The following is a 27,196-nucleotide window of genomic DNA, read 5'->3' as shown; positions in this document are numbered from 1 at the left end:
TCTTTATATTTTTCTCTCTCCTTATTCAAATCACACATTGTTTTTCAGTACTTAAAAAATATCCCCTGTAAACATTAAATTTCTCTCCGCGGAGTGAAATTTTCCTCAAACTGGCATCGTTGAGTACGTCCGTTTCCAAAATTCAGAATTTAGTCGTTCTCTCATCTGTAGACTTGCTGATGGGTCTGCACCCATGAGACCTATCAGTAACATTTCTGGTAGTCGACTCAATTCACGACTATCCGTATATTGCGTAGGCCCGTAGGGTCTCTGGTCTCCAGAGAAGCTGAAAGTTCTTTTACAATAATTCCTCTCTTATTTAGTTGAATTCCAATGGAAAGACGTCTGTGTTCCCCAGGTTTAGTCCTTGTCATGGTATTTTTAATAATAATAATAATAATAATAATAATAATAATAATAATAATAATAACTTTCAGAATAATAACAATCATCACCTTTATTATTATTATTATTATTATTATTATTATTATTATTATTATTATTATTATTATTATTATTCCAAGCTATATGTCATGTCATCCGTTACGGTCTAAATTTGTTTCTTTGATCGTTCTAAGCTCTTCTTTCCGTTTAGCATGCATATTAGAGCTTATTTATGAATTCGTCGTTCTATAGCCTATCGTTGTGAAGTTTCCAGTTGATAAATAATTTGAATAGACTTTAAAATTGGTTTAATTTTTTAATTCTTGTAAAAATGTCGAAACTAATTTCAAGATCCGTAAGTGAATAAATGATGTGAAAATAATTTAAAATAAAAATAAATGTAAATAAAAAGTTAAGAAATATAAAAAAACAATTGAAAGTAAGTAAGTAATTTCAAGATCCGTAAGTGAATACATTTTATGAAAATAATTTAAAATAAAAATAAATGTAAATAAAAAGTGTAAGAAATATAAAAAACAATTGAAAGTAAATATAAATAATAAGTTTAAGTTTACATAAGCCTAAAGGGGGTGATGGGTGAAATTTCTGTTTTCTGCTATTTAAGATAGAAACTTCATATTTTGCACACTTGATTATCTTGCTATTCTTGTATATGTTTCATTATGATCAGATAAATGGCTTTTGAATTATTAAAACTTAAGAAAAAATTGATTGAATATTTTCAGAATATATCTCCTCTTACAAAATTAAAGTTTCATGCATGATGCATGACTCTACTGCGTGTTCAGTTCAAAATGTGTCATGGCTCGCCGTATGCCGTCATGTGGCTAGCCAATGAGCCTAAAGAATTCAATCTTCCTACACTTCAGCAAAGGCGTATTACCTATGTGCCAGAGAAGTTGCCTAGCAATTACGGCGTTCATTCTGAAGAGTACGTACCGATACGTACGGTAACGCCGGTAATGGCAGGAATGTGAACTGTTTGGAAACACGTACTGAGGTGAGTTTTTTCCTTACAGTCGGCATATGGCGAGAGGGTTAAGACGATTATTTACGTATTTGTTGACATTAACTTCGACGGTCAACATGGACACGGAGCATTTGATTTGTATTGTGGAATGTTTCCGTACGCAACCGATGATAACAAATACCCTGCGTACGACTTGCTCGCGCAAAACACAGTTCGAAAGAGGTTATGGTAGCACACAGACCGTACAGGCCGCCATCTGTTGCTACGTCGTTCAAGTTATACCGTACACGTTCTCAAGTTCAGATTGAACACCTTGAATAATAGGCAACTTCTCTGACATAAAAGCTGAAACTCGCTTCAAATCGCTGACTCACAACAGTGACGTCATGACATACTTTGAAATGAACACCCAGTATTTACAGCATCTCTGATACATTTGGAAATTGAACTAAGTATTCAGAATTTTAAATTTACATCCATAAATGGAGAGAATAATTTTCCAGAAACAAGCAAATTCAGAATTTAAATGTTTAGAGTCCACTAAATACATTTATTTTTTTTTTTAATTTTGAAAGTATTCAGCTTATAAAAAATGATACTATATTTCGTTAACCACAATATATAGAACATATAGTAAAAATGTCATGTTTTGAGCACAGAAATTGTAAGAGCCTTTACATTTTGAACATGAATAAACGTGCTGAAAGAAAGTGTGAGAAAACAGCTTGTAAAATTTACATTAAATTCAAATGCTAGGGTGCAGACATTTAAATGGTGTATTTGTTATGCTTCAAAGCGCCACAGAGCACTGAAATGCAATTTTTGACTGAAAATGACCAAACTTTCACCGTCTTCCGTCCCCTAAATGTAAATGATAAATGTGGATGATATGGAAAACAGTAAGCTGTATCGATAGACATAGACATATTTAAAAATACATCTCCTCAGTCTGACTTCTCATACTACAAATTCCCCAACTCAAACTGTTCTATAGAGTATCCTCTATTTCCGGTTTAATTTTTGCACGCTTTTACTGAAACAATTTGTAAAACAAGTTCTTAGAGTAGGAGAGAATTTATATTTCTAAGCAAACATCAGTATCGTGCGCAATTTTACAGAATCTGCGCTATATAGCACGTTGATATTCGTGTTTAATTCAGTAGTAATCCAAAATTCTACGTAGTCGGTATTTGCATACTTTACGTGAAAACGCAATACAATGCCATAGCATCTCTCACGCTTCCCCTCTCAGTGGAGTTCTGGTGAAACGCGATGATTTTGCCGGGATGAATGGTGGAGAGCAGGCGATATCGAGTGCACGTGAAGAGTTATAAGTCGCCGGGTAGATCAGGCCGAGGTGCAAGTGTTTGTGATCAAGTGAGAGATAGCCAAGTGATTTGCTTAAGTAAGAGCCCAGGAACAGCGAGGCTCGTCGCTGGAGATTTACGACTGTTGGGGAGGAGGCCCCCGACGGAAGCAGGCCGGCGCACTCCCCCTCCGCTCCCAATCTGCGGGAAAGCTTTTAAGGCGCGTGATATGCACAAGGCCTCGATTCTAATCATTTTATACACCTGGCATTTAATTTAGCCAATTGAGAGAGTATACAAGTTGTCTGATCCAAAGATAGAGTTATTGCCTTTACAACTGATACAGCTTCCGCTATTTAATTAGAAAAAGTCGGCAAGTGGTGTTACTTCTAAGGGCCTCAGTACTTAAACATTTTATTAAATTCTGTAATGTTAAATGAAGAAACAAACATAGAACTTAGAACTACAGTACAGAGAAATAAAGCAGACTTAAGTAAAAGATGATGGAAAGAAATGAAGATAGGAAGCAGAGAAGAAAACTGGAGGGAGTAATAAATAAAGAAATAATTGAAAAAGAAGGAAATAAATAATATAAAAAAGTAGAATTTAAAGAAAAAAAGAAAAACACAAATGGAAGTGCAAAAATGTCGTAAGAATCCAATACTCCCGTAAGATTATGTGTAAACATCAAACATTCAAACTCCATGTTTCATTCTACATTTTTTTTTTTTTTTTTTTACATTAAAGGTTCCATACATTTTCAGTTTGCGGTAAATCGGACATATTAGGTTTATGATAATTAAAGTACAATACTTACAGGATGAAAAGGGGACCATGTACCAAACTTTATGAGGTGGTTCTATATGTTAAATGTAACAAAACGTTTATTAGGCTTACACCTTTTCTTCGGTTAAGCACAGTTAAGCAGGGAACATGTGATGTGTTCTGCGTGATTCAAAATAATGTTTGATTTGATTATTGCTGTGATGTATTGTATTGCATTGTATTGTATTTATTAACATTCCATGGTATTCATACATTGCTTCACAGCTAGAATATGGAACAAATCAAAAAACTTAATACTATTATAAAGTCTTAATGTATAGTCACTATCTAGATGAAATATATACAGAAGAGATTTACAATATAGTCTACTAGTACAACACAAAGTTTTAGTATCAATTTCATGAAGCGTTATTGAATGTCATGAATTCACCTACAGAATAGAAGGCGTGAGAAATAAGGTACTTCTTTAATTTGGCCCTAAATAATCATATGTTTTGAGTTTCATTTTTTATATCGTTAGGGAGGTTATTAAAAATTTTTACTGCTATATAAGGCACTCCTTTTTGATAGCATGATAGAATTGCCGATGGAGTATAAAAGTCATTTTTTGACGTGTATTTATGCTATGAACTGTTGAATTAGTTACAAAGTTTTCACGATTACATAAGAGGAAAATTATTAATGAAAAAATATACTGACAAGCCATGGGCATTATTTGTAGCTTTTTTAAAATAGTCCTACAAGATTCCCCAGATTTGGCACCTACTATTTTTCTAATTACTCTTTTTTGTAATAGGAATATACTGTTACTATCTATGGAATTTCCCCAGAATAATATTATTCCAAAACTCATTACCAAGTGAAAGTATGCAAAGTATTGCTTTAAGGTTTTGGTATTTACTATCTTTTGCATATATCTAATAGCCAAACATGCTGAATTTAGTTTGGGAGTAATTTCTTTAATATGATTTTTCCAATTTAACATATTATCGATTTTTAAGCCAAGTAATTTGGTTGTTGTTGTTTCTAATAGGGATCTGTTGTTAATTATTGCGCTAGAAATTTGCGAGGTTGAATTTGGACAGGATTTAAATTGAATTATGTTAGTTTTGTTACAATTTAATACTAATTTATTGACTGAGAACCAGATGTGTTCCTAGTATCGTGTTTGAAAAGATATTCCGATTTGTCCGATGCAGAAGTCGTAACAGCTATTGCATATTCCTAATTTGAAAACCCCACAGAGTATCCACCGCTGTAAAATAACGGTCAGCACGTCTAACCGTGAAACGAGCGGGCCTGGATTCAAATCCTGTTTGGAGCAAGTTACTTGGTTGAGGTTTTTTTCGACGTTATCCTCGACCCATCGAAGCAGAATTGCTGGGTAACTTTCGTCGTTGGACCTCGGATTCATTTCGCCATCATAATTACACTTCCCCTCTTTCATCATCATCTCCGTTTCTTTCATAGCTTTCGGGTTTCTCCTATGTAGACTAGCTTGCGGGCCACTGGGCTCATCGAAAGTCGTGGAACAGCGGTGAAGCCTACGTGGAAAAAAAAAAGAATCATTTAGGCCAGGGCTGGGCACATTACGTGATTCTGAGAAATGAGCGCTCTGTGCTTTAAAGAGCGTGTCTTGGGAGCGCTGTGACGTATGCATACTGTACATCATTCAGTGTCGGTGCAGTGGTGACTCTGCAGTATGATTTCGAACTTTGAAGACGGAGCTTCCGCTCATACATTAAAGTGGTCCTCTACTCCCAGTGCTTTTAATGTATCATGGGAGGAGGAATTCTTTTTCGTAGAGAGCAGTGGATTAGCAAAGTGTTTAATTTGTCATAAAACACTCCAACTGATTAAGGACTTCAATATCCAACGACATTATTCTTTACAACATGCTACTGAATATGACAAATATGTTGGTAATGAATGCCATAAAGTAATACAACTCAAAGAAAATGTTTCTCAGGTACATTATATTAGAGTATCTATTTGATATTTATATTGCATTATAAGTTATTATACATTTAGTAATATATAATTTTAAATTGTACAAGTATTATGTTGTATCATAGTATAGTATATTACAGTTCATATCATATCATATCATATCATATCATATCATATCATATCATATCATATCATATCATATCATATCATATCATATCATATCATATCATATCATATCATATCATATCATATCATATATCTAACATCACATTATATTATATTATATTATATTATATTATATTATATTATATTATATTATATTATATTATATTATATTATATTATATTATATTATATTATATTATATTATATTATATTATATTAACAGGATGACAATAATGCACTTAGTGAATCGGTTATGAAAATTAGCTACAAAATTTGCCATAAAATTGCAAAGGAATTGAAAACATTTAACGAAGGTAACTTCATCAAGCGATGTTTAATTATATTGGCAGATGAACTCTGTCCACAGCAAGTAGGGGAAGTGGAAGCCATATGTCTGTCTCGTAGAACCGTGGTGAGGAGATTGCAGTATGTGCGTATGGGTTATGTAAATAAGCCTAATGATTTGTGTTTGTGCACAGAACGAAGTTTATTTCATTAAATTAATGAGAGAGTTATAAAGTCTGTACTGTACAATGGATTGATGTAATATCTTTATAAACTATTAGGTATGTACTGACAGACTGAATGACTAGAACAACCGTGGCTCATGTTATATTAATGCAGGGAAGGTAGCTGTAATGTGTGTCCGCCACTGCGTGAGCGTTCTGCTCTGGCTTGCCTTGCGGAGCGAGAGCAGCTCTGGCTCGCTAAATGGAGCCGCTCTCATGCCCGGCCCTGATTTAGGCTATAGGGGAGTTCGGTGGCGGCGCGCAGGGGGATCTGTAGCGCTGGGGTCTTAGGGCATGCGCACCACTCCAATCCGGATAGTACAGTTGGCCCACCCGACTGGCCTCCATGTAAGGATAGTCCCAGATTGTGCTCTCTCCTGAAGGAGGACTAATAGATAGAATCAAATATAGGATAGCAAAAAAATTCGAGAGCAGTCAATGATCGATTTCAATTACAAATTTCTTAATTTAATTTTAGAGGGATAGAAAATGTTCTGTATCGTTCAATGAATTGAAAGAGAATTATGTTGAAAAATAAATATATAAATGAAATCTGTTATTTTTTTCTAAAGTGAACTAAAAGCTTGTATACTTCTAGGCATTTCTATTAGCCTGTACTATAGCTTTTGTCAAAGCTTTTTATACAAATCACGTATTTTGTTTTATAATAAACATTCTATGTCGGCAAAAGTCTGACATTGAAAGTGAGTCGTGTAGTCTGGAACAATCGAGTACATAGACGTTTCACAGCGATTTTCGTGTTAAAATTACCTTAAAGTCTCTCAATCTGCGACCCGAATTCTCATCTCGTTTACTTCCACGTAACCAACCTTCGCGAAATGGGAGCAGTGCGTCATCATTAAGGTGGACAGGAAGCGTTTCAGCACGTCCGTGTCTTCTTTAAATAAAATGAATTGCTAGTCAGATACTTTTTGTATCTATAAATTCATTTTACCACAATTTTCAGTCTAACAGCATAATAATCACAGTAGTCTAATCTATATACTTGTGAGATGTCGTGAAAACCTCTTACACATCTTTCAGAAATTTTTAACCTATTATTTAACGAAGCTGTATCAACTGCTAGTTAATTTAGCGTGGATGGAATTTGTGATAGTGAGATCAATCTGAGTATTAGACATTAAATTATTTGGCATTCGCCATGCACGATTAAACTCAATATCGTAATTAGTCCTACTGAGACTCGAACCCATGCTCGAAGTTAATCTTTGCTCAGAAGGGAAACGCGCTACTTTTTATGCTACCCCGGTGTAACTCAGAAAATTTCTAAACTGATCGAGAACAAAAAGAAAACCTCAATGTTGAAAACGATTGCGATTTATTATTATTATTATTATTATTATTATTATTATTATTATTATTATTATTATTATTATTATTATTATTATTAGAGGTCTTGGATAAAACAATTTCTCGATACTCGATGCCATAAATGTCATATAGGACCGACAAAGTTCAAAAAGTTTCCGCTAGATGTCGCACATGCCAAAGCGATACTTGTCGAGCATTGAGTATTCTACTTGCGATGACTTCGGACAAAGGTTCGAATACCGGTGACGGCAGAGTCGTATTGTCAAGGTTCTTCAGGGTTTTCTCGCCACTGCTTGTTTCTTTCCACCATTCCACGTCTGTCTTCATTTCAATATGCATTAACATCTTTGCTACAGCATTACTCAAAACGGTGCCGGCGTGATGTAGTAGCTTATCATGACTGGAGTACATATGGTATCAGCCTCAGGAGGAGTAGTAGTACGCTTTTTGGGGTGGAAGATATTGTATGGAATTTCATCGGGACTATAAAAATGTTCAAGATGAAGCTAACTAGCTATAGCATAGACAGCCGAGTCATGTTACAAGAGCGTAACCGCTCGAACTTCAAACACCATTGCTACGAAAGGGGAAGTAAAGAACAAGCCTATTCCAGGCTGCAGTGCTGGACTTGGGGTCCCTCTTTCGTAAGAAAGAAAGAATAATAAGGCAGAAAGATTTTTGAAGAGTGTTTGCTGGATATTTACATTTTTTTTTTCGCTTAGTGTCATTTTGTATATCTTTTTAAACGTTTACTTTTTTATTTAAAATATGTCTAAAACCACAGACTGTCATGGAAAATAACATGTGTTGAAAAATTTGTGCCGGCTTACTCACTTCTGTTGTCAGTTTTATCAGTCAACGTCGGCTCAGAAACAACAGGCTTGTTCAGCCGTCACGTCAGGCTTAAAGTCCTGAAGATTACCCTTTGCTGTGTTTAAAATATGTCTGAATCTCTCCCTGACAAAGAATATTCGTGATATATATAGCAAATAAAACTGAAATCATTATTAAAGTACTGGATTAGGTGTGTAAGTTATTTTTAAGTATTTGCCAAACTTCGCAAGAACGACATTCATATATTAATGGAAAATATACCACAGACAGGAGTGTTTTATTGACACAAACAAAATAGTAATGACGTTTTAACTTGAACAATGATATAGTATAATAATAATTAGTAATAGTAGTAGTAGTAGTAGTAATAATAATAATAATAATAATAATAATAATAATAATAATTTGAACTGGACTGCATAAAATTCATCATGTCTAGACACGATTGATGAGAAATAAATAGTAATAATAATAATAATAATAATAATAATAATAATAATAATAATAATAATAGTAATAATAAGAAGAAGAAGAACAATAATAATAAAAAAAAAAAATAATAATAATAATAATAATAGTCTAATAATAATTTGAACTGAACTGCATAAAATTCGTCAGTGTGTAATTGTTGTTACTGCATAATGAGGACAGATAATAGTACTACTACTACTACTTACTGGCTTTTAAGGAACCCGGAGGTTCATTGCCGCCCTCACATATGCCCACCATTGGCCCCTGTCCTGAGCAAGATTAATCCAGTCTCTACCATCATATCCCATCTCCCTCAAATCATTTTAATATTATCTTCCCATCTACGTCTCGGCCTCCCCAAAGGTCTTTTTTCCCTCCGGCCTCCCAACTAACACTCTATATGCATTTATGGATTCGCCCATACGAGCTACATGCCCTGCCCATCTCAAACGTCGGGATTTAATTTTCCTAATTATGTCAAGTGAAAAATACAATGCGTGCAGCTCTGCGTTGTGTAACTTCCTCCATTCCCCTGTAACTTCATCCCTCTTAGCCCCAAATATTTTCCTAAGACCTTATTCTCAAACACCCTTAATCTCTGTTCCTCTCTCAAAGTAAGAGTCCAAGTTTCACAGCCATACAGAACAACCGGTAATATAACTTTTTTATAAAATGAGGACAGATACATCCTTTAAAAATATTGTTAGTTCAATTTTGATGAATTAACAGTCCATAAAAGTTTTACGAACTCCACTCAGAAGAGAAATTCTTTGCTGGAAAATATATCTAGAAATGATTACAGACAAAAACTGAAATCGCTGATAGGAAGGATGAAAAATTTTCGTTTTTCATAAGCAGCAATGTCATACAAGCCAAGAAGTGGCAGAAGAAACCAAGGAAGGTAATTCATGGTCCATTTCTCTTAGTGCTTATCCCACATTTGTCTTAGCACCTTAAGATGTCGTCTCAATTTAACAGACTAAACCTCGAACAAGCAATGAAAATAGAAGTATTCAAGAAATATAATTGACTAAGTTCTGAGTTTCCTGCATTTTCCCAGATAATTTGCACAAATTTCGGTTTCGTACTGTACGTACAAATTCCGTGGTTTCTGTAATAATGTCTACAATTAAGAAGCAATTGAATACACCAATCTCTTCTTTAATACACTCTGTTAAGCGTTTGTCTGCTATTTTTGGGAGCACGGCCTCCTAAAGCGACTACGAAATTTAGGAACTGAGCATTTCTGTGTACCTTACATTATTAACAATGTCAGTTCAGTGCGGACACATCTAGTGGAAGAGAGCGATAAGATGGCGGCAGGCGCGACAGATAAATAATTACTGCAGCTGTTTGTATGCAAATACTGCATCAAGTTGGCCGTGATCTATCACGCATTCACATCATCGGTTGTAGAATAAACACTACGTCACGTTCCTAGCGGATTTCAGCTTTATGTTTTCTAATTTAGATTCGGTTCACCAATGCAGGCATGAGGGTGTCTGGTTGAAATTATTTTTGTTGCGAGATTTTATCTCCACTGCACGTCGCATTCACACCATAAATCATGTTTTTGGCCATTAGTAATGCTGCAGTTTCTTTTGAAAACTGTGAAATAAATAGTAATGATAAATGTCCGCTGCTAATAATAACAGATTATCGATTTATAATGGTAATAACGCTGGTAAATTAACGTTAAAGAAATGAAAGGAAAATGGGACGAGGGATACAATTATCACAGAACAGGGCATTAATTAAATAATACGGTGTTATTTTAATGCAGACCCTTATCGGCGACTATCAACGCCACTTCTGTGAAACATGGCGGTGTAACTCTTGGTATAAAAGCAAGTTTGGATTTTTTAATCGCTACCTTAACAACGCTATTCATCCATTTCAGAGCAGTTTTTGGTAATATCTTCTGTCCCTAATTAGACTAGGCATAGTTTGTATCTCATAAATGTTCCAATTTACACAGCGTAATTCTTGGAGAACTTTAATTTGTAATATTGTCTCCGTTTTTCTAAAGCATGTAAGTTTAAATCCCACGGTGTGATTTCGGGAGAAGAATATGTCGTTTTATCCAACACAAAATTTAACAGTTTCCGTATCCTTGTTTGAAACAAAACTGTTACTTTTTGTTTTGGTTACAATTTTGAGTATAGTGATCTTGTAAGTAATAGTGATATCAGGGAATTTCTTGTGAAGTTTTATTTTTTTAAGTAATAATACATATTTATTACATTATTACCATTTCAATCAAGTTAACCTACATAAGAATATCTTGGATGGTTTTCATTTGTTACATCTAGAAATAAACGTTGCCAGAGCAACCGAAATGAAACAGAAAAACGTATCGCGATGTTAGCGTCATTTTTTCTGAATGAAATATTGTTTTGTAGATTTATTTATTTACAGTCGATATGACTGATAGATCATATCGCGACAGTCCGTTGAAAATGGTAGCCTACATTGGTAACACACTCGGTTTCCGCTACATGCCATCTATCAGCTAGTCTTCAGACGTGTATACTTGAGACGTGTTGCCACCTACAAACATTTAACGTGCTTTGCAGCTTATGAATTCCTGTTCATGTATGGTCAAATAGTATCTATATTTGAGTAGTCTGGAGATAGGCCTATGTCATGTAAATAATTATTTTTATCATGACCATAACGAAAAACATGCCTTTACTAAATACGTTTGCGTTTGTAAAGTAGGCTTTTATTCAACATTACTTTATTCCACTAGTGAGATAAAGACTTTACCTCACACTTTGAACTTTATCTCACAGTTCATTAGTATTTTCCTAGTACCCGGGTACACACGTATAGTTTTCTATTCAACTATTACTCAAGAAGTTAATATAATAAATTAGTTACTAGATGTCACTACCTCTACTTCTTTATTACTATTTCTTTAAATATACACACTCAATCTCCTTCTCTTTTCTTTTTCCATTACGTCGTAATTTGTGCATTGCATCCATATCTAATATGTTTTTTTTTTTTAATTTGATAATAATTTACCTTTTGGGATGCGAGGAGACTTGAACTTGAACGTGCGAAGTTGGGTTTATAGGATTTTAAAACTTAAAACAACGCGCGTTAGTCAACTAAGCTAAACAGACACGATGATAAATTACATTTTAGTATTCCTCTTAAGTTTACAGAAGTAAAATGTGAAATTATTTTAATCACATTAGTTCCGTGAACACTTCTAAATAATCCCTGAAACTTCAGAAAGACGAAAATACACGTTTAAAATGAAAAAAATATATATATATATAAATATATATATATATTAAAATTATATAATTAATTATAATTTGTTATTTATCCAACACCCTGGATACCATTCTTCACTAATCATGGCCTCCTGCATCTTGACCTACCTAGTACACGTATCGATTCTAAAATCCATGCCATAATATGTGATTATATGAGGACTTATTTTCAACATATTTTCTTTTATAAAACAGAATTTTTCGTTATGGTCATGGATAAAATTACGTATGGTACTTGTGAGCGTGATCTTTATTGCGCTCGTGTAATTTAAGCACGAGGCTGACACCTCGTGCTTAAATCTTTCCACTCGCGCAATAAAGATGCTCTTACCTCACAAGTACCATAAATAACTATTATCTTTGATTATAATGAAAGTGAGAACCAATTTGTCTTTTTAAGTAACTAGATTCGAATATTTTTATGATCGAAGAAACCGTTAAAAACCATGATCACATTTACCTAATCCGGGACCTTCTGAATATGAGTCAATTGTTTTACCACTGAACTACCTCGCTTGATGAAATAATTATTTATTTTTTTTTTTTTTGTTAATTATACTCGCTTTAATATCTCTGGTCTTATCGCGAGTTAATCTTCTTGTGTGAAATCCGAAGGCTTGTGTACTATTATTGAGACTGGTTTTATTGTTGTTAACTGGATGGCGTCTGTAGAACTATTACTGATTTTTTATTAATATGATTTTTGCGACGAATGAAGCCGGTGAGATTCAGGGATGTTGTGGCCCGAATGTCCTGGAGTTTTCCTTACGGTTGAGAGAAAATCCTGAAAAACCTCAATCAGGAAATTCAACCCGACCGGGAATCGAACCCTGGCCCTCTGCGTAAGAGACCAGCATGCTGACCCCAATACCACAGAGGCGATCTGAAACTTTTTTATTTGAATACAAACAGGAAGAAACCCGGCATTACAGTTCATGAACCTATATTCATATTTTTTCCACATAGTAACCATATCTGAGTAGTCTGCAGACATGTCCACCGTGTACAACTATGGATATAGGTCTTGTATATTATCGTTATCTTTATCTTGATTTTAGTGGAAGTGGAAAGTAATCTGTTATTTGCCTTTTCAAATGACTAGATTCGTAGTTTTATGGTCGACGAAATCACTAAAATCCACAATCAGATTTGCCTAACCTGGGATTTGAAGTCACCTTCCGAATACGAGTGTAGATTTGCACCACTGAACTACGTCGCTCGATATTTATAATTACTCGTATAGGGGCCTACACGTTTTTATTTTAATATAAACCGTACTCGGGTGCGGGTTTGATTCCCGCTTGGACTGGTTACCTGGTTTGGTTTCATTCCGAGGTTTTCCCCACTCGTAAGACAAATGTCAGGTAAACTATGGCGAATCCTCGCCTCGTCTCGCTATCACCAATCCCATCGACGCTAAATAACCTCATAGTTGATACAAAGTTATTACATAACCAAGTAAAAAGGAATAAAGACCTTAGATACCCGGCATATTTATTGAAATACTGTCATATAGTGACCATATTCTGTAGTCTGCAGATAGGTCCACCGTGTACAACTATGGATACAAGCCTTGTAAATCATTACCTTTACAGTATATTTGATGTTAATGAAAGTGGGAACCATTCTGATATTTTTTTTTATTAAATAACTACAGCCTATTCCTAGTTATTTGTGATCGAGAATGCCACATGATCAGATTGACCGACTCGGGATTTAATCCCGGGGCCTCCAGAATACGGATACAGTGTTACCGCTGCATCACCTCGCTTAGTGAAATTATGCTTTTACTTTAATATAAACGTAATCTTCAATAACATTTTATCACCTTTTGATTTATCCTCTTAGTTTATAGCCTACTTTCCAGAGGATCGCATAAAAATCTCGCTACTAATTCTTTGGAAAAGCCGATACGTATTTCCTACTCGCATTCCCGATTTATATAAAATATATTTTTTATCCGACATAATACTACCCCATGAGATTACTTGTCAATTTAATAGGTATAAGTTTTTCAGAGATCAATTTATTATTTCAATAATTGTCTTGGAGGTTAGTTTAATTATGTGAATTGTGTCATTACCGATATTTTTCTGTTCTTTATTTTAGGGCCAGGATTCCTTTCACACCACATGTCTCTGATGTGTGAAGCACGATTTTACAACTCTTCAAAGAACGCTACGACCTTCACCTCAGGTAAGCACAGCAATTTTATTAGATCTTTGAGAACGTCTAACAGATATAAACAGAACTCAGTTGAGCTGTTGCGAATACCGGCATACAGAACTTCCTCGACTACTGCAGAATCAAATCATTGGAAAACTCTATCGTGTTTATTGAACGATTTAAAGCTGCCGAGAAATCTTACCCACAGCCAAGTATCACTTTACAAGATTGGAAAAAGCCATAAATCGTTCGTTAAATTACCGAAACTAGAGAACCATGTTCTCCATACGCTGTTGCAAGCACGTCTGAATGCATATTATCTCTGGAATTCATATCTGACATATTTTGTATCACAACCATTGTTCAGTGGAGAACATGCATGAACTAATGTGGAAAGTGGGTTAAGTCGGAAATATGATGTAAGCTAAATAACATGTTGCATATTCGATAAATTAAGAACTTTTTGTATTTCTCAATTAATGTTAAAAGTGTAATATTATTTTAAGGGAAGACTCCACTGAAAATCATGAAAATTTTTCCATTTTTTTAAGCTATTTCACTTATTCAGAATTTATATTTTCATACCCCAAATGGATTCAGCTCAATTCTGATTACAAATACTCGTATGTTTACACTTTTTAAATTAAGGCTGGAAGGGGGCGTGGAATTTAAAGAGCTGTCAAAATTGTTTTTCATCGAAGAATTCTTTCTTAAATTTCTGATTACAAATCTAGTAACTTTTTGTTGGCTCCCTGAAGTTACTAGATGAATGTAGCGGAGGAGAATATTAATTTACTTAAATATTCATTTTATTTTCAAATCTATTTTTCTCTGTTCATTTTTGTTGATTCAATACCAACTTTCTTATGCCAAATATTAATCAATCTAGATGAAATTTTTACTGCAAGTATTTATGAGGTAGCTGCATGTTTCTATGCATTTATTTTGTGAGAAATGCTGCTAGTTTATTTTATTAATATTCTTAAGAAAAATATTAATAAAATAAACTAGCAGCATTAAGAAAAATATTAATAAAATAAACTAGCAGCATTTCTCACAAAATAAATGCATAGAAACATGCAGCTACCTCATAAATACTTGCAGTAAAAATTTCATCTAGATTGATTAATATTTGGCATAAGAAATTTGGTACTGAATCAACAAAAATGAACAGAGAAAAATAGATTTGAAAATAAAATGAATATTTAAGTAAATTAATATTCTCCTCCGCTACATTCATCTAGTAACTTCAGGGAGCCAACAAAAAGTTACTAGATTTGTAATCAGAAATTTAAGAAAGAATTCTTCGATGAAAAACAATTTTGACAGCTCTTTAAATTCCACGCCCCCTTCCAGCCTTAATTTAAAAAGTGTAAACATACGAGTATTTGTAATCAGAATTGAGCTGAATCCATTTGGGGTATGAAAATATAAATTCTGAATAAGTGAAATAGCTAAAAAAATTTGGAAAAATTTTCATGATTTTCAGTGGAGTCTTTCCTTAAGAATATATAACTTATCATGTGACTCGAAAACGCCATATACTCGTATTTGTGTGACTTTACTGCATAACAGTTATGTCCATGTCAGACGTGGTCAGTCTTTACTGCGGTCAATCTCTGTTGAAATGTTGCATATGAATATATCTTGTGTATTATGTATTGTGACAATGTGCAAAACAATTTCGCTCTCACAACCAGTAGTTGCTAAGTATACACTTTGCAGTTCACTACTTCCTTTCCAGTTTTTCACTTCTCTTGGACGTATCAAACGTATCGTTCCCATAATTGTCTCTACCGCCATTGTTTACTATTAAAGATAAATATTTAAATAAAATTCATATCATTTCAATAACCAGAATTATCGGTGTAAGAAGAGCTCAACAGTACTTGCATTCAATAAGTGATAATTTTGTTGTCGAATTTCTGCATTACTAATACAGTAATTCTCTTTTATGAAAGTACTATAGTTACCATATATAAATATACACGTGGTAGATTATCGGATTTGCCCATTTGCCCTTTGTGAATCGTTCGTCAACAATCGCTTTAGTTTCGAAAATGAGAAAAATTGACTATCGCCATGCAGTCAGCAATGCAAACGGAAAACCAGAATGTACTAAATCACGGCCAATTAAATGGCCATGTGCATAAACAGAGATTTAATGCATTTATTTAAAATTATGAATATTTGCAGTAGAACAAGCAGTCTGGTTCAAAAAGCTGAAAGTTAGAATTTATAAAACAGATATATTACCGGTTGTTCCGTGTGGTTGTGAAACTTTGACTCTCACTTTGAAAGAAGATAGAGGTTAAGGGTGTTTGAGAATAAGATGCTTAGGAAAATATTTGGGGCTAAGAGGGATGAAGTTACAGGAGAATGGAGAAAGTTACACAACGCAGAACTACACGCATTGCATTCTTCACCTAACATAATTAAGAACATTAAATTCAGATGTTTGAGATGAGCAGATATGTAGCACTTATGGTGAATCCAGAGTGTTAGTTGGGAGATCAGAGGCGAAAAGACTTTTGGAGAGGCAGAAACATAGATGGGAGGATAGTATTAAAATGGATTTGAAGGAGGTGGGATATGATGCTAGGGACTGGTTTGACCTTGCTCAGGATAGGGACCAATGGCGGGATTATGTAAGAGCTGCAATGAACTTTCGGGTTCTCTAAAAACCATTTGTAAGTAAGAACAAGCAAAATTTGCATTTTTGTCCGTTTGTAATTTAAGAGAAAAATATCTTTGAACTAAATTATCTATAAAGAAATATGCTTACTTTATGTTAAAGTTTGTATAACTTTGTGAAGCATTTTTATTGCAATAAAATGATCTGATAATGTTTTTTCTCTAAACAAAATACGTCTTAGATGTTATTTTCAGCGCGTAATTATTACGAAGTTTTGTATCAATATAAGTTTTATTGCCAGGGAGGAGGAGCTGGCAAAAGGGAATATTCTGTTTGGGCATGCAAGTTGAAGTGATAGTTGTAGTCGTTTAATGTTTACAAGGCTCCAATCGTTTTAAAATATGTGAACCGAAGGTTATTACTTCGCTGTTTTGGAACTAGATTCATTTAATTTTTACGATAAGATAAGAATATAAAAAAGTCGTAGCTGTTACGAAAATTTCCATTAGTATGTTTTAGTCACAACAGTATTATTCATTTTTCTTGCAAAGAAATTCATATCGATGGCTAAGAAATGATACCTCGTTACCTATAAAAATAGTCATTTAGTTTAACTGCATTATTATTTAGGTTAACTAAATTATTATTATGTTAACAAAATTGGGAAGTCAACTAACATTTTGTCCTAGAGTAGAAGATCTTGCAAAGCAGAAGCATACACTGTAGGCCTATTTAAAAAGTTAACCTATTTTGAGAAAAAAATTTTTTTTTTCATCTGCAAATTTACAGATACGAGGTATCACTTCTTAGCCAACTATATCTCATTTCACATGGTATATATTTCTGTGTGCTATGACGCCATAATAATTTCACAGGCCTCACAGAAATAAGATTATTTGTTTTTCTGTTATTTACAGTATACTCACTTTTAACAAATCTGGTCATATCCCAGTTAATATTTTGAGTGAAATCCGAAGGCCTGTGTAATATTGTTGAAACTGGTTCTATTTTGGTGAACTAGATGGGATCTGTAGATATACGAGATTACTGATTTGTTGTGAATATGATTTTAGTGATGAATGAAGCCGGTGATATTCAAGAATGTTATGGTCCAAATTTCCTGGCTTTTGCCTTACGGTTGAGGGAAAGTCCTGAAAAACCTCAACCAGGAAATTCAACTCGACCAGGAATAGAACCCGGATCCTTTGCGTAAGAGACCAGCATGATGACCCCTACACCACAGAGGTGGTCAGAAATAATAATTAAATGCATTATTATTGACAACAAAGAGTTAACGTACTTTTCCACAGTAATTAAGGATCATAGAGTGTTTAAGTTATAGAAGAATATAAAAAAGCGTATTTTCTTCATTAAGTTAGTCTATTTTAATATGTAGTAAAAGATAATAGAATGTACTCTATATAAGTTTATGTAAATATTAGAATATCTTTTTCTTCATTAATATTAGTTACGGGACTAATGTGAGCTCTCCACTCATCTCTCAGTATACTTACTCCTATTTCCCATAGGTCATTAGAAACAATTAAATGAAGATCTGCTGTTACCATGGAGATGTGTAGAACTAGACTCTTACTATCGCAATGTCGATTCCAACTTTTAATATGAAGCAACAATATAGTTTAATTTGTTTTATATATTTATTTTCAGGATTTATTACAGTATCTTTTTACATGCCGTTTTGATGAAATATAGTGCAATTAACGCCAGACGCAGTTTTGCTAAATTGACCGTGAAAAATAACTCAGATCTACTGTAATTGTCCGAGTTACGAGGTGGTTATACTGCACAGGAATTATTGGTTTCATATGAACTAAAACATGGACGAAATTGCGCTATTACAGAGCAAAACGCAATAATGAAGCTTGCATCTTCTACCTCAAAATCAGGCGGAAGGTCATGTTTCTGTATGTTGTGTACTGTGGTTTAATTTTTGAGTGTTTTGGTTGTGTGTTGAAATATAATACGTTCATGTTATGAAACTACATGCTGAACTAAATTTCTCTATAACTATAGTCCGACAAGTTAGTAAAAATTGTTCATACGAAACAGTAATGGAGTTCATTCTACCGCGTGGATATGAGAAAATCGCTCCAGGTCAGCTCTGAAGGCACAGTTAGCCTACACGTCGTTAATGGAAGTATGTGTCACTACAGTCTCTCTCACTATAGTTACTTCTCGTAAGACTGTCCGTGATATCATCCACCATTTATTCCGTTTGCCAGCACTTATTTTCAATTTTAATTAGATGTCTTGTTTCCCTATGGCCAGAATCAGCCTTTTTATGATCTTTTTTAAAATTTTTTCGTGAAAAATAAAAATAGCCTTTAAAATGTGACAATACTTTTCATTAACGTTTCGTGATTTTTTTGTCATATACTGTCTTAATTACCAATACTTTTATATCCTACGGCATTGTATTTTTGAACATTAATGGCGAAATACACTGTTAATAATAATAATAATAATAATAATAATAATAATAATAATAATAATAATAATAATAATAATAATAATAATAATAATAACAATAATAATAATGTACTCTTTGCAGCCACCGGCGTAGCACAATCGGCTAAGGCTCTTGGCTGTCGGCTCGGAGTTGCAATCGGGCGCGGATTCGATTCTCGCTTGGATTTTTTCCGACATTTTTCCCAACCGTAAGGCGAATGTCAGGTTAATGCGAATCCTCGGCCTCATCTCGCCAAATACCATCTCGCTATCATCAATCCCATCGACGCTAAATAACCTAGTAGTTGATACAGCTCCGTTAAATATCCAACTAAAAGAAACAGCCTTTCTAAATTAACTTCAATGCCACATAACAGTTTTATATAAAAATAGGATTAAAAAAATGTGGGTCTATACATAACAATCAATCTCACAATTTTCTGTACGTTTATTTTTTGCTACTCTCCCTACTTCATCTGAATTGTGTTAACGTTTACCGGGCCGGTAACCTTTTGGTAACCTTATCTGCATAAGGACTAGGAAAATTCAATCATCAATGGTCTTGTAAGACATTATGTCATTAGAGAGAGTAATATATTACCATATCTTTCTGTACTCTTGCAACTAACAACTTTAAAGCTAATGTGTTTCTTAATTGAATTAAATGTTAAATACATTTCTTCGAGGTAATTGAAAAGATCCTTTTTTCGTTTTTATCGCAGAAATGAAGATTTTTCGCAGAAACAATCTATTTTCGTCAAACTTCACGGCAAATTTGCTATCATAAATCAGTCATATTTATAATATACCTGTATATACTTTTTAGAGCATCTCTCTGTCACATTTCGCGTTTATATTTAACAAGAAACCCGGCCCTGCCTATGACATAAGACAAATATCGGGATGAACCTAAACAGACCTGTTACCCACCAGTATATGTTTAGAATTTCAAAATTCTGGGGTTCACTTATCTTCGGCTAGCATCTGGGACTATTTTTGGCGGTGCTTCTTTCCTTTCTCGGCTCAAAGGCTGGACGAGGACTGTTGTAGGATGTGGCGCTAGTCGCTGTCTATGCTGTTGAGACTGACTGCGTAAGAAAGGTTATTCCACTTAATGTTCATGCTAATTTATGGCAATTTTTCAGATTTTCTCTTTGTAAAATTTACTTAAGTCTCTTGAGTGGGATGGTGTGAGCGAATTGAGACAAGTGGCCTTTATTCTAGGAATTCACATAAAATTTGTATGAAGATAAATGCTAAAGTCCATTGCAAGGATGCGCACTCGTGTACCTTTCATATTTTCTACCATCCTTTCTCCCTCAAATATTGATTGATTGACATCATGGTTTTCGTTTATCATACGTAAGTTAAGATTTCCATGCCCAGAATTAAGTAACCTTAATAATTACATTTTCTGTGAGAGAAATATTTATTTATTTAAATTTAAATTGATTTATTTAACTAGCTAGCTAGTGAGTGCAAATTAAAATTATAAAACAAAAATATTTCTAGCCACTACCGTAAGAGCCAGGCTCGTGTACGGTGTGGTCTCAGCCAATAATAAATATATTTCTTTAAATTGAAACTGTCTGTTTCGTATAGATAATTTTCTTCTCTTTTTTTTTTTTTTTTCAACTAGTGTTTTCCCTCAATTTCTACTTTAAGTTTTAATTACTAGTATCATATTATGTAACTGGAATTGCCCGAAGCAAGAGTGTTGCCCTTTTGGGTGTAAACATATATTTTAAATATGTATGTACATGTAATTTGTAATTTCAATAAATTCAATTTAATTGAGACATTCTTTGTGATAGAACAACAGCCAATTAAACTCGATTTTACATCCAACACACTTTCACTGTTGTGTTCCAAAGTCTCTTTCCATGACATATTATGAGTTCGCTCTGAGCAGAGTTATTTTTACTAACGTGTGGAAATATACAAAGCGACGATTTTATATCGGCCTACGCAAAAAAGAAAACTTAAAATCTCACATATTCTTTTTTCCATCTGGAAATACTAGTGAAGAAATATTACGTACAGCTGCACTTCTCTTATAGGTATACTACAAGCAAAACTGAGCTCGAACTCCAAGCGGCGCGCAAGCTATACCCCTCTTACCCCCCTGCAGTAGTCGTGAGAGCATGCTGGGAACGGGAGCATACGTCATCTGCGCGAGACAGTCACGCACGCTCGTTTCTGCGCACTGAGTTTTCCTTGTTGGATGCCTATAGTGCTTCCATTTATACTGTAAGAATTATACAGAGGTATAGCGAACATTCGATAATCTTATACTTTTTGTTTCCTTTCTCAAGAGCATAATATTAGTGATTTAGAAGCTTTACCTAATCAACCAAAACTCATTTCGTTAGTAGATTCTTTACTCTTCGATGTTTTATTGTGTCTATAAGATTTTCGTTCCTTAAATTAAACACAAGCAAAAAGTGTATTTATATTTATATTTTAACTTCCACATTATTCGAGATGGATGTAATACGGCATTTTTTTTTATTTTTGTACCATGGCAGACCCTTAACTTTTTTTTTTTAATTATTCTTTGATTTTGATGCAGTATCGAACTTTTTGGGTCCCTGACTGCACTATTATGTTCTTGTTCCTTGTGTTATTACTTCATAGAATCTCTTCTTCGAACAAATTCGAAGACGTTGATGTCCTTGAAAAAGTTTGGAAATTTGTTTGTGCTTTCTTACACTGTATCACAAGACCACCAGTTAGATTATTACCCAATATCGAAAATAGCCATTTTCAGCGTTCTATACAGTCTGAAGTCGTCTACATCATAGTCTCCAATTCTTTTAAGGAAATAATTTAGGCTTCTTTGAAGTCGACTGTAGAACTTCCTTATAATTTTGACAAGAACTTCCTGTATATATGGCATATTGAGATCTTCGTGTATCTGAGATGTTCTAGTAAACCAGTCAGACCCATGAATCAGCCTAAAGGCCTTGTTTTGTGCAACCTGTAGTGATTTATAAGCATTGCTGTTCATATAGCCCCAGGAAGGTGCAGCATATGTTATAATTGGCAGTACCAAAGCCTTATAGAGATGCAATTTCCGTTTAATGCTTATGGCATCTGATTTTAATAGCGGAAATTGTATTGTATTGTATTGTATTTATTAACATTCCATGGTATTCATACATGCTTACAGCTAGAATATGGAACAAGTAAAAAAACTTAATACTATTATAGAATCTTAATTTATAGTCACAGTCTAGATGAAATATATACAGATGAGATTTACAATATAGTCTACTAGTACAACACATAGTTTTAGTATCAGTTTCATGAAGTGTTGTTGAATGTCATGAATTCACCTACAGAATAGAAGGCGTGAGAAATTAGGTACTTCTTTAATTTGGCCCTAAATAATTTTATGTTTTGAGTTTCATTTTTTATATCGATAGGGAGGCTATTAAAAATTTTTACTGCCATATAACGCACTCCTTTTTGATAGCACGATAGACTTGCCGATGGAGTATGAAAGTCATTTTTTGACGTGTATTTATGCTATGAACTGTTGAATTAGTTACAAAGTTTTCACGATTACATACGAGGAAGACTATTAATGAAAAGATATACTGACAAGCCATGGGCATTATATGCATTATATGCACTATGCATCCAATGGCTTTTCCTTTAATCAGATGGAGATGCTGATGCCAGGACAACCTCTGGTCCAGAGTTACGCCAAGATATTTGACAGTCGGTTGGTACTCCAGCTCTTTATCGCATATGGCAAGTACCCTTAACTTGCTGCTATTCACCTCTACTCTACGAGCGTGCTCATAGATGTCGCTAATGCCGAAAAGTGTAGATCATTTCGTCAGAAATTATACAGAGTGCACCACAGGTAGTGGATGTACATTACACTTGTAATGAATTATGATTATGCTGCTGCTGCTGCTGCTGATGATGATAATGATGATGATGATGATGATGATGATTGGATAATTGTCGGGATGTCACAGAGGAACCGAAGTATCTTTATTGCCTGGACCATGGGCTTGCCCAACACAAGTTGTACATTTAAAGGCGCGTCTCCACTATTAAACATTTAATAACAACATGTTAAATTTTAAATTGTTTATCATTAACATCACAACATGTTGATTGAACATGTTAATGCTAATTTCATTTAACACTTTGTCCACACTGTTAAACATGTTAAACTTGATTTTCTTTGCGTAGTCCACCATAAACAGTCTACAAGATTTTAATATAGATAGTGTTTTATTTTCAAACCTTGGACAATGGACTTAGATGATGATCTGACTTTTGTAATTGCCTCTATTGCTTGTTACAAGGTCTTGAAAAGGAAGAAAATGAGAATGTGGATGCGGCAATATCTTAGTAAAAGACACTATGCAGGATACATTCTAAGCGAGCTTAAAGTTTAATACAGTATCGATTTGGATTCAAAAACTTGCTGAGAATGTCAGAACACGATTTTAATATAGTGCTGCAAAAATACTTCCTGTTACATCAAAGAGCAGCCATTTCATCTCAATTAAAAAAAATTACAGCGCGATTGATTATAATAGGACCTACGACATGATATATGTTAAAGGAGTGGGTAATATCGTAAAATTATTCTTTCCGAAGTTTTACGAACTTTAACATACATCACCAAATACGATCATTACTGACGTCAACATAGCATTAACGTTTAGCGTACGACGAGAGTGTGAAAACTCTCTATTGTATTCTCGAGAACAATTAAATAATAATTCCAGTTCTCTAAAACAGTCGGCCTTCTTTGTTTTGTCTCTGTAATCTTTTGCAGACATATCCCACAAACAAGGCCTTTCCATCAGTGAATTAATTTTATTCTAATGTATTTACTTTCGTCCACTCCATTACTTCGAACAACTTACAGCCAACACCAAGGACCAATGATAGTATAAAAACGATCAAGATACGCGCCACAAAATCGGAACTTATAGTTGTTGCTATGGAAACTGTACGAACTTTGCCGAACTGTACCGACGCTGCACGAGCAAATGAATTGACTTGACATGTTTTCCGTTTCTGCTGGAAAACACGCCAACATGTTAAAAGTGTTAAATTCAACATACTTAGTTAACATGTAAAGTCAATTGAGACTTGAAATGTCCATATACATGTTAAATTCAACATGTTATATTTAACATGTTGTTGTTAAATGTTTAATAGTGGAGACGCGCCTTAAAGGTACGGTCACACGTCGCTACTTTTGCAGCGCTACTTTTATACTGCAGCTGCAAAAGTTGCGTGTCGTGTTCACACGTAAGCCAAAAGTAGCGCGCTGCACGCTACTTTTCGTGCTGCGCAACCCGAGTGCTGCAAAAGTTGCAACTGGAGGTTGCGAGTCTGTTCACACGCAAGGCGCTACTTTTGCAGCCGCAGTCATGCTGCAGGTTTCCATCTCCGTGTTGACTTCTCAATATACATTTTGTGGTTATGTTCGCATTATTAAGAAACTCATGCGAAAGCTTCCTTATCTATTATTTGCTTTTCTGTCGTATCTAGTATTCAGATATTGACATTATTTTTACTATAAAGCTTTTAAAAACGCCTATATACTTAAATGATAACCAACAGTATATTCACGTAATCAATGTTGGCAACCCTCCTGTTTGGAACTACGCTACGGAAATTTTAAAAAATGGATTATATCGTCACCAATTATGCTCAGAGTGTGTTGTGTATTTAATAACTGTTACAAATAATTTATTTTCATCACATTTAACATTAAACTATATCCAAACAATAAAAGTATCATTGACACATTTGGGTGGCAACACTGGTTGCAACCGCAGCAAAAGTTTCAACAAAACCGATATCAAAAATGCTGCGGCTGCAACCCTGAGAACCCTGTTCACACGTCGCTACTTTTAAGCTGCGCGCAGCATGGAAAAGTAGCGGGCAGCAGGTTCGGCAGCCGCTACTTTTCGGGTTGCACCGTTGTTCACACGTCGCAGTACAAGAGTTGCGCAGTTTTTTGTACTGCAGCGCTGCAAAAGTAGCGACGTGTGACCGTACCTTAAGGTTGATCACGCATTTTTAAATCCGTGGCTCATACGCCCAGCTCACTAGCACTGACACGCCGTGGCAGTTCTATACTCCAATGAGAGAATATTAAGAACTGATAGCAAGGATGGAGTTCCATGTCTGCTGAAATCCCGGCACTACATACAAAGTCTGTGAGGAGGCGATCTATACAAAAACAAGCAGGCAAGCTCTGAAGAAGTGACGTCGGAACGAGGGCTCCATCGTTGTTACCGCGGCCGCATTCCGCAGGTCAGCGCACATTCTTGTCGACGTGGCGCGAAACTAATTTTGCCAAGCGCACCTAACGAGGCTCTGGTCTTGCGTCGAGCATATTAGACGAGAGAACGACTTTTTGCTCCACTCTACTTTATGAGAACCGATTTAAAGACCCCAGCCAACGAAGCTTAGAGGGCTGACATTTAGTAGAGTATAGCCTGGACTCATTTCACGTCTTATCTTACTTAAATACAGAGCGTATCTTTTATGATATTTCGAGGGCTGTTCTACTATTGAGATCCAGATGCACTGTGCTAATCTTCATATTTTTTTTACCTTTCTTTTACTTTATCCATTAAGGATTTCCCTGCAGAAATATTTGCAAGCTCAAAGTCTACATTGGTTAGCATAAACATATGATGATGAATTCTGCCAAGTCTCTTTTATACACTACAAATAAATAAATATTCCCGAATTGTCTTCCTTTTCAAAGAAAGCCATCTAATAACAATCATGCCTGTGAAGTCAGCACACATTCTTGTCGGCATGGCTTGAAACTAATTCTGTCGAGCTCATCTAACATGGCTCCCATTTTTGCTCAATTTTACTTTATGAGAAATGATTTTAAGATCCTGTCACCAAAGCTTTTACAACTGACATTTATTAAGTACAGCTTATACTCATTTCCTGTCTTTCCCTGCTCAATACAAAGCGTATCTTTTATGATGTACAGGTGGAAGTGAAATAACCCTGCAGATTGAAAGGGGTGTTAGGATACAATTAAATTAATAGAAAACCTATATTACGTTTTCTAATTAAATGCACGGTGAATTAGAAAATTAAGTTGGAAGTTTCGACATTCTGGCAACATTGCCGCTAACTAACTGCTCTTTCTTCTCGCAATACAGGTCAACGACCTTAGGTCTTTCTCCGTAGGAGAATTACTTTCCATTTCCATCTCTGGCTATAACGTTGCAATCTGCTCTTATCAGTCGGTTGATATTAGTGGTTTTTAAATTAAATTTACACGAAAACCGTCCACGCTATTGAAATACGACAGAGGGATAAATGATCCCTTATTAGATTTTCTATCGTTATGGACAAAAATCACGATAATAATCTCAATAGTTACCGAATAAGAGGATGTTAAACATTTGAGGGGAGACTTTTTTTTTTTTTAGAAAAATATAAACTTTTGGGCAAATCGCAATATAGCGAACGTAGAAGCTCCGCCCACGACCTCTTCCACTTTTCCCCTACTTGCTCATCAGACACTCTACGTGATAGGCGAGTGTTGTGTCGAATGCACATTTCATGTGGGTGGGGATAACTTCCCCTACTGGCGTTCGCTATATTGCGATTTATCCACACTTTTCATAAATATGGTGTTACATTTTTTCGTGACATACAACATGAGCTATTCGCTCTAAAACCTGCAGGGTTATTTCACTTCTACTCCATCAGAGTGCTTTTACCATTGGGATCCGAATACACTGAAACTCGTAGCTTCACTGCGCTTGTCTTCGTAATATTTGCAAACTCAATCTGTGATTTGGATAACATAAGCATATGACGATCAATTTTGTCATGAATCTTTTACACATTGAAAATAAATAGCTATTCCCGAATTATTTTCCCCTT

The 27,196-nt window shown here is 34.7% G+C and overlaps 1 protein-coding gene and 1 long non-coding RNA gene across 10 annotated transcripts in view; one reads left to right on the top strand and one right to left on the bottom strand.

Moving 5' to 3' along the window:
- Dscam4 (Down syndrome cell adhesion molecule 4) overlaps nucleotides 1–27,196 on the bottom strand; it is an 888,085-nt gene that overhangs the window by 813,309 nt on the left and 47,580 nt on the right. The gene's annotated exons all lie outside the window — the stretch shown is intronic.
- Nucleotides 14,070–27,196, top strand: part of LOC138699547 (uncharacterized) — a 238,952-nt gene continuing 225,825 nt past the window's right edge. The window contains exon 1 of the long non-coding RNA XR_011332026.1: nucleotides 14,070–14,211. This is a non-coding gene — a long non-coding RNA (uncharacterized lncRNA). The remainder of the gene's footprint in view (nucleotides 14,212–27,196) is intronic.

Source organism: Periplaneta americana, chromosome 5 (genome assembly GCF_040183065.1).
Source record: "Periplaneta americana isolate PAMFEO1 chromosome 5, P.americana_PAMFEO1_priV1, whole genome shotgun sequence".
NCBI classification, from domain to species: domain Eukaryota; kingdom Metazoa; phylum Arthropoda; class Insecta; order Blattodea; family Blattidae; genus Periplaneta; species Periplaneta americana.
This window is presented reverse-complemented; position numbering and strand designations above follow the sequence as displayed.